We start from the raw sequence: 8,993 nt of genomic DNA, 5'->3' as shown, positions 1-8,993 counted from the left end.
AAGATGGGATTGACCACTCCAAGAGTTGGAGAAGAATGAGTCACTGTATTTCAATTTAGCAAAATCTTGACCAGGGTAATCTATCAGATGGATTTGATATTTTAAAATACAATGTGCACAATCTGATCAGAGTTGACAGTTGAACTCTGAGGTGTCCTATGAATATTTTAGTCAAGGTGATGAATTATATGGAAACTATATCTGCATGGGTTCTAAGGATGTTGTTCTATACATTCGACCTATCCGGTCGTCGGGTATCATTGCTAGATGGTCACTTCGATTGGTACAGAAATTTATTTCTATGCTACTGACTTAGGTTTGGACCTATGAGGTCACACACATTAGAGTTCACGATCTGATCGGATGGTTGATCAATGATTAAGAATCATTCTAGGATTAAACGATCAATATGATTGACATTTAACCTAGTGTAAGTGTTGTAGGAGGATCGATTAGCGATTCGATTGCTAATTGGCTTAATTTTATTAAGTCAAAGGATTAAGATTAAGTTTAATTAAATATAATTTAATTAGATTTAGTTTGTGCTTGATTGGATCAAGTCCAATTGGTTTATTGGATAAGTCAAGTGCAAGGAAAAACTAGTCCTAGTTCAAATAGGACTTGGGTCAACCTAATTTCTAATTTGATTAAAAAATTAAATAAAATTTAAATCTAATTTAATCTGATTAAATTAAGCTCTTAATTGGATTAAGATCTATTTTAATTAGGTTGATTTGGTTTTGGTTTGAGAAACCAAATTTGAACAAGTCATAGACAGAATCCTAGTAAGACTAGGATTCCACCTTGCACCACCTTAGCCCCCCATGCCCATTCTCTCTTATCCCACGCCCACTCTCTCTTATTTTGTGCAACAAAACTCTCTCTCCCAGGTCTTCACACATGCCCAAAACTTTTTTCTCTTTCTCTCTTACATGGAATATGGTTGTAGATCAAGTCAAAGTAGGAATTAGTTTGGATTTCAAATTCTATGAGATAGAGTTTTAGGAAACCAAAACTCTTTCCTTATGATATTGATTTTACCTAAATTTTTTTTGAGATTTTTATGGCTTTTATGGCACATAATATGCGCCCTTTGCTGATGGTCCATGACAGAAAAAGGAGGGGACACCCAAGAGTTGGGTGCCCCTTGTCTTGCCTTGTTTGGATAATCCTTGACTAGGTATTTGATCTAGACAAGGACTCTTCATATCTCTTTATTTAAAATAAATTTTTTCATGAAATTTTTTTGAAACATAAAGCATTGAGAGACCTTTGGGATATCCAAAAATCAAGGAGAAAGAGTCTTAGGACGTGGAGATCTAATAGACACAAAACTAGGTGTCTGGGTTAGAGCAAAGAGAAGAAGAAGAGGGTCTTCTTCTAGAGTTGCTGGGTTCATCTCTTCCCTTCCTCCAACTGTAAGTTTTCTGAGAGTGTCTCATCTAAAACTTCTTCTCCTACTTCTCATCTTTGGAAGAGTCTAAATCAAGAAGAAGGAGGTATCTGATCGACCATCGAAGAAGGATCAGTGTAGTACTAGCATATTGTGCTGATTTTCTGGATCAGAACTTCTGATCGTGATTTGTGGGCTCGTGTGGATGACTCCTAGAGGTCGGATGCATGTGTGACTCACAATATCATCCTCAAGCTCGGATCAGCAAAGTTAGAACGTCTAACTTGCAAGGTAATAGATCTGATCTATTATATTTTACATACATTAGATGTAGTATAGAAACATGTTGATATGATCAATATATAGTTCTTATTTTTTTATATTTTAATTTCTGATTTAATGCCATGTAATAATCATGTAATAGGATCTTAGATCTAGAAATTCTTTGATTTTATGAGATAAATTTTTGATTTATTTTAATCTTCCACTGCCTGATCTTGAAAAAATTTCAAGATCTAATCCTGAAACCCTAGATCTGGTTTCTTCACAGAATACTTCTCTTTTGTCTTCTTCAACTTCCAACTTTCAAAAGCAACTGGATGTCCTTCTTGCACCAACATGCCTCTGATGGCCTTATCAGAAGCATCAATATGCACCTCCCATGGCTTCTCAAAATTAGGCAACTTCGGCACTGGTTCGAAAGAAACAACAACCTTTAGTCCCTCGAAGGCTTCTTAGCACATTTTTGTCCATGTCCAAGGCTAATTCTTCTTCGAAAGGTCTATCAAAGGAGTGACTTTCTTGGAGTAGCCAGCCATAAAATTATGATAGTAGTTGGCTAACACTAGAAAGTTCCTCAATTCAACCATTTTTATTGGTGTAGTCCACTCTAAGATAGTCTGCACCTTCCTTTGGTCCATTTTTACCATGCCATTGCCCACCACATGCCCCAAGAAATTAATTTTCTTAAGGCAAAACTCACACTTTTCTTTTTTTACATCTAAAGAGTGTTCCCTCAATTGAGTAAGTATAAGTTTGAGGTGCTTTAAACGTTCCTTAAATGAACCACGATATACGACTATATCATCTAAGTAAACAACTATAAATTGATCGATATAGTTGTAAAATAAATCATTCATCAAGTTGCAAAAAATAACAAGTGCATTTGTTAAGTCGAATGGCATAACTAGAAACTCAAACGAACTATACCTTGTGACCATAGTAGTCTTTGGTTGATCCTCTTTTGAAATTCTGACTTGCCAACATCCCAATCACAGGTTTAACTTGGTGAAGTATTTGGCTTTGGACAGTCAATTGAATAAGTCTGAATTAAGGGCACTGATAGCTCGCAATGTCGTCGTTAAGATACCTTGATTATCAAATTAAATTTGACTTCAATAAAAATTAAAAACATATAGAGAGTAGTAAGTCAAATCGAATCCATAGAGAAGGCAGTACCTTGATTTGAAATCTTTGATTATATTTAAAAAATAAAATTTTGAAAAAAATAATTTAAGTTAAAAATAGAAATTAAAAAAATAAAAAATAAATCAGATACTAAGATTTACTATTTAGATCCTAGCTTCTACTTGTAAAAAAAATAAATAATAAAAATTTAAAAAATATAAAAATAAATTGGTACTAAGATCTACTAACTAGATTTTAGCATCTACTTACAATAAAAATAAATAATAAAAATTTAAAGTATAAAAAAATAAATTTTATATTAATTAAAATTAAAATTTAATTATAAAAAATTTAAAAATAATAATAAAATAAAATAAAATTATAATAAAGATCTGAAGTTGATTAATATAGCCTCGTCGGAAAGATAGTTGATGACTTCTCCTTCTTCCTTCATACTCCATAGAGCGAACTGGCTTCTCTTCTTCTTCTCCTTAGATCTCTAAATTTTTTTAATTTTTTTAATTTTTTTTATTTTTTTATTATTTTTTTTACTATTTTTTCTTATTTTTGGATCTCTTATTTATAGATAATTTTTTTACCTTTTTCTGATAGCAAATGGAGTCCTAAAATCCCTCAAAATCATGTTAAACCCATGTCATTTAATTCTAGCTGTTGGATCATGTTTGGACCGCCTAGATCGCATCAAAAATCATAGTTCATCTCCTTATTACAATCGGGATCAACCACAGTCATTGGATCACATGATTGATTTGATTTCAGTCATTGATCAACATTCAGATTCTCCTATTCACAATTGAAAATGCTTTTGACCATCAGATCGGACGATGGATCAAATTTCGACCATCGAATCGTGCACAGAAATCCTTTTTCATTTTAGTTTTCAGCCAACAACCAACCATAGCCATTGGATCTTGCTCAGGATCAATTTAGACTGTCAGATCGCATACTGAAAGTGGACCACCATCACTGGATATGGTAAAGCATATCCTGAACCATCCGATCGTATGTTTGGAGTGATTTCGATTGTTTGATCGTATAAAACTCTTCCATCCACCTGTGAACCGCATCAAAGATCGCAAATTATTTCTGTGGATCGTGTCCTTGATTCTGTGGATCGAGCAATCGGTCCACCATGTATCGAAGGCTATTTAAAATAGATTTTTAAGATATTTTTGCTTGATTTTGCTCGAATTTTGTGCTTGAAAAATAGACAAAAAATATGAATTAAGTTGCTCATTAATTTTTTATTATTTTAGTACTTAAATTACTCAATTAACTTAACATCTATTTTTTATAAATATACTTTAATTTTATATTTTTTAAAATTATTTATTTTTATAAAAAAATCTAATTTATTTATGAAATTAGGTTTTTTAGAAGATGTTAGCACCATAAATTATCAAAAATATCTAGAATAAATATAAGAATATATGATTTATCACACCCTCCAACTTGAACTTTGCTCATCCTCGAGTAAAAAAAAAAATAGAATTAAATATCATTTAACTTAAAGTTTCAAATTTTATCAGGTAATTTTTAAAAAAAAGGCCACTGATGTTTAGTAGAGCGTGAGTGAGGTATGTCATTAGGGTATTAATACTAATCAATATGGAGGTTAAGCTAAGAACACTAAATTTTTTCTAAACTTTTTCTAAATTATCCTTATCTTTATCTCCAAATCATTAACCTTCATAAGGATAAGTATATTGTTACTTCCGTCCTTCATTTATTGATTTTTTTTTTAAACATTGTACTGCTATTGAGTGTCTTAACCTCTTAAGCTTTCTTTTTGACCCATGTAGTGAGTTTTCAGCCAATGACTCATGATCCAAATAGCTTTAAGGCACTAGGTATAGAATACCCCTAGGACTTACTTACTCGAATCAAACAGACTATGAGTTAAAACTAACTTTACAACAAAGCTTCTTTACCCTTCATCCCTTTTGACGTGAAACTCAATGCTTGCTTAGGCAAAGAGACCCGGTTACTCAGCATGAAGTACTTGAAAACTCTCTTTTTTTTTTTAATGAAGAAATATATAATTATGCTACACAAGTCTATAGGAAGTAAACTCTTCTTTGATAGTGATAGAAAAATTTAAGAATACTTAAGAAAAATTATTTAAGTTCTAAACTTAACTCTTTATTAGGTTTTCTTAATACTTGATCCCTCGATATCTCACAAACTCTCTAGTCTATGCATCAATTTTTTTTTAAAAAAAATAGTTGGTTTAATTTGATTCTTAAGTATAATCAGATGTTTAAATACTAAATACTAACTTACTTGAGGATTTAAATCTTTTTTTATTATTCTCTCCTCCAACTTAATCAATATTATCCTCAATGGACTAAGAAAAATAAAGGGTGCATACAAAGGAAAGAAAAGGAGAGATATCACCTGATCCAGAAGTCTTTTCAAAATTGATTCTCCTTCCAACTTAGTCAATATTGTCTTCAAATCTCTACAAAAGATACTAAGTAAGATTCGATTAACCCAAATAAAATACAAAAGATATTAAAAAGTAAAAGTTAGATTGTCTTTTAGAAAACACTAAGTTTATCATCTTCAATCAGACAAAATGCAGCTCAGTTCATCTATCCTGTGTCGAATATTGGATTGACAAATTTTAATAATTTTGGATTGTCAATCTCAAGAAGATAGCCTATGATCTCTTTATTGATAAATTCTAGTATTTTATTGCCAATCTCCAGAAAGTAATTCACAATCTTGTTCTTAATTTTAGGAAGATAATTTACAAACCCATGCATAGACCCTTGTTTGTTGAGAATTCTTCTATTTGTTCTTCTAAAATGCTCATGAATTAAGTTTTTGGGTTAGGAGTCGAGTTCGATGCAATGCATACTGAAAGAGTGTCACTTGATTTGAAACATGCATACTCAGGTGTGACCAAGGTTGATTTCTATTTTGAAAGAGATGGTGATTTTAGAATGGAAGAACTGACTTCTAGGGCTGAAGAAAATAAAACTCTTGATTTATATATCTCGAGTAACTCATCCGTTCTCTTCTTCTCTTTATCTTTCTCACTCAAATTGGAACCAGCATCAGTATCAATTTCAGACTCAAGTTCTTCTATGTGGTTAGTCTCAATACTAACCTCTTCTTTTAAGTCCATATTTTGGCTAGCATCAGTACTAGTGTCACTCACATAATCTTGATATGAGTCTTTAAGAATCCTACCACTTCTAAGCTCAGAGATTACTTTGTCATTTTTAAATTGAGGATTCTTAGATGGGATATTAGATTGATGATTAGGTCCAGGTGGTTGGTGGGTGGGTGGGTTATTTTTGAAATTCGATATTGGTTGGCTCGATAATTGACCTAGTTCTCTCCTCATGAAAGACTCAGCTAACTAACCTATTTGTGCTTCTAGCTTAGTGCTAGATTACTATTAGATCATAATCAATTGTTGGAATTGATTAAATCTATCATCGACTAGATTGATCTGTTGAGGAGGTGGGTATGATGGCAGATTGTGATATGATAGTTGGGTAGGCTAACTAGGCTAACCTCTATTGCAGGCATAATTTTGGTATTGGAGTTTATTTTGAAAGTTTTGCATAGGAAGAATTTGGATCGGAGTCTGAGTCTATTGGGGTCTCCAAAAAAAATTAGGATGATTCTTCCAACCTGAATTATATACGTTTGATAATGGGTTATTGACAGGTTTGGAGTAACCTTGAGCAGCTTGAACTTATTCTTGGATGAAAGGTGAAAACTGTGCGGTCGTGGGCCATTCATTCATATGATGGGCTGGGCTAGCACAAATAGAACAGATCTCCTAATAATTGGGAGGTGGTGTGTATTGCGCAGGAGATTGTTGACTTAGGATTAGAAACTAATCTAACTTCTGGGCAAAAAGATCGACTTTATCTAATTTTTAAGCTATTAGGTTCAAGTCAGTCTTAGAATTAGAGTCTGTTTGTTTGATCTCAAAAATTTCTGTCCGCTTTTGGTGAAGGATTGATCTTTCATAAGAAAATAATAAAGCATGGTTGATCGAGTTTTTACTCAAGATTTCAAACAAAATATAGGCTTCATCCTCACTCTTACTCATGAATGTACTTCCATAAGATGCATCAACCATCTGTCTATACTGGTCACCTAAACCCTCATAGAAAGCTTGAACAACTTGCCACTTAGATAGACCATGGTGTAGGCATTTTCTAAAAGTTCCTAAGTCTTTTCCATGATTCATGAATTTGTTCTCCTAGAAGCTGACCAAATTCAGTGATGGCTCATCTCATGGTGTTGGTTCGACCTATGGGATAGAATTTTTTAAGAAACTCATGCTGTATTTCAGTCCAAATTTGGATTGATCTCCCTATTGTGCCAAGCCAGTACTTGACTTTGTTCTTAAGTAAAAAAGAAAATAGGATCAGTCTAAGTACATCATCGATAAAATTTTGAATCTTCATCGTAGAACAGATTTCTAAGAACTCATCTAGATGCTTGTAAGGATCTCCATTGGTGTTTCCATAGAAAGATGGGAGCATTTGGATTGTGGTCGACTTGATCTCATAATGGCATGTAGGGATATCAAGTAAGTGGATACAAGTCGATGGGTTATAGGTGAAAGGAATAAAATATTCTTCATCTGCCTAGGTGGTTCTCTAGGATTTTCAGCCATTTGATTTTCAGATTTAACATAAATCAGCCACTCAATTTCAGGATTAGGTTCAACTAGATCAGGATAAAGAGATCTCCTTCCATGCATGTACCAGTACAAATCCTAATATGTGTGGTTGAAATATATATATATATATATATATATATATATATATATATATATATATATTAAAAAGAGAGAGAAAGGAAAGAAAGAGAGAGGTTCTAAAGGTGAGAACCTTAAGAAAGTCCTAGACCTAAAGATAATAAATGAGAAGAATTAGTTGTGGTTAAGTATTAATTGCAATCAAGTTAGCAACCAATTAAACCTAGACACCTACGGATTTCTTAGACCTAATAGTTCGATATAGAGTGGCTAAGCCTAGATGCAAGTTGGGTCTATTTTTACTTCCTTCAACTAGTCAAGTAAGAGGTGGGGTCATGGGGTCCCCCTGTTGCTTGCCTTAGATACTAATTAGATTGGTCAGGTAAGCTAACGGAATCAATTAAATAATCATGAGTCTACTTAGGCTTAGCCTTTGTAACCTCTTATCTTAGACACCAGTTTCAAGGATGAGTTCAAACTTACTTTGCACTTGACTTCACCATAATACTCAAACTGAACTCAATTGATCCTAGGGGCCAACGTCTACTTAATTTTAATTAGGCTTGGGTTAATACGGGATGCTGGTTGGTGATTTTTGGGCTAAGAAAGGATGATGAAATCTTTACCTTATCTTGTTATGGGTGTTGCCCTTAAGTTGATTTGAGATGAATATGCACAACCAATTTCAATCAAGGGGTTCTATGCAACTAAAGTAGATGTATGAAATTAATCAAACTTGAAAGCTTACTTGTCTCCAGCGATCATCAAAAGTAAATCTAAGATAATGAATGCTTCTAAATAATTAAGTTTCTACTCTTATCATGCAATTTTTATAAGATTTATGTGGGTGAATTAGAGGTTAATTTGAAAAAAATAATAATTAATAAAAAAATAATTTAAGATTAGGGTTAGGATTGATCTCACCAAATTGAAGCATTTCACCCTTCTCTTCTTTTCTTTTTTTTTTGTAAAAAGTTAGTAAGCTATATTCATAAAAAAATTAAAAAATCAAATATTAAAATTAATTCTTTTTTCGATAATGGTGCCAAAAATTGATAGCTCACGATGTTATCGTTAAGACATCATGATTATCAAATTAAATTTGACTTCAATAAAAATTAAAAATATATGAGAGTAGTGAGTCGAATTGAATTCACAGAGAAGATAGTACTTTGATTTAAAATTTTTGATTTTATAAAAAAATAAAATTTTGAAAAAAATAATTTAAATCAAAAAATTAAAATTAAAAGTGTAAAAAATAAATCAGATACTAAGATCTACTATTTAGATCTTAGCTTCTACTTGTAATAAAAATAAATAATAAAAATTTAAAGAGCATAAAAATAAATTGATACTAAGATCTACTAATTAGAACTTAACATCTACTTGCAATAAAAATAAATAATAAAAATTTAAAGTATAAAAAAATAAATTTAATAT

Source organism: Elaeis guineensis, chromosome 1 (assembly GCF_000442705.2).
Source record: "Elaeis guineensis isolate ETL-2024a chromosome 1, EG11, whole genome shotgun sequence".
Taxonomy (NCBI): Eukaryota; Viridiplantae; Streptophyta; class Magnoliopsida; order Arecales; family Arecaceae; genus Elaeis; species Elaeis guineensis.
This window is presented reverse-complemented; position numbering follows the sequence as displayed.